The sequence below is a fragment of the Parus major genome, chromosome Z (assembly GCF_001522545.3).
Source record: "Parus major isolate Abel chromosome Z, Parus_major1.1, whole genome shotgun sequence".
NCBI lineage: Eukaryota > Metazoa > Chordata > Aves > Passeriformes > Paridae > Parus > Parus major.
Window position 1 is genome coordinate 16,346,304 of NC_031799.1, and position 537 is coordinate 16,346,840.

Consider the following 537-nt stretch of genomic DNA (forward strand, 5'->3'; position numbering starts at 1 on the left):
CAGCGCAGCCCCTGCGCCGGCCCGCCCCCGCTCCAGGAGCACCGGCCTGGGACGGGAGATGGGGCCGTGGGAGGGCACTGTGGGAGTGCTCTTCACGGCTGTGGGTTAGTGTGTGCTAAGGGTGGGACCTGCCCACATGTGGGTCACAGCTGTTGTCAGTCGTTCACCCATTGCACACCCTCTGTCTCCGTGGACTGCCAGTCGCAGTGGGAGGCTGCTCTGAGGTATCCCCAAAACCTCCCTCTCTCCTGCCTGGGGCATCTCCATCCCTCAAAGTGTTTGCATAAAGAGACAAATCACACTGCTTTAGGGGAGAAATGTGTTACAGGTAGGCCAAACTATAGTTTCAGAAATTGACATGATCACAGAAACAATTAGACTGGAAAAGAACTCTGAGTCCAACCTATGACCAAACACCACCATTTCAACTCTACTATGCCACCGAGTACCACAACCAGCCTTTCCTTAAACACTTTCAGAGAAGGTGACTCCACCATCTCCCTGAGCACCCCATTCTTCTGTCTAGTCACCCTTTCT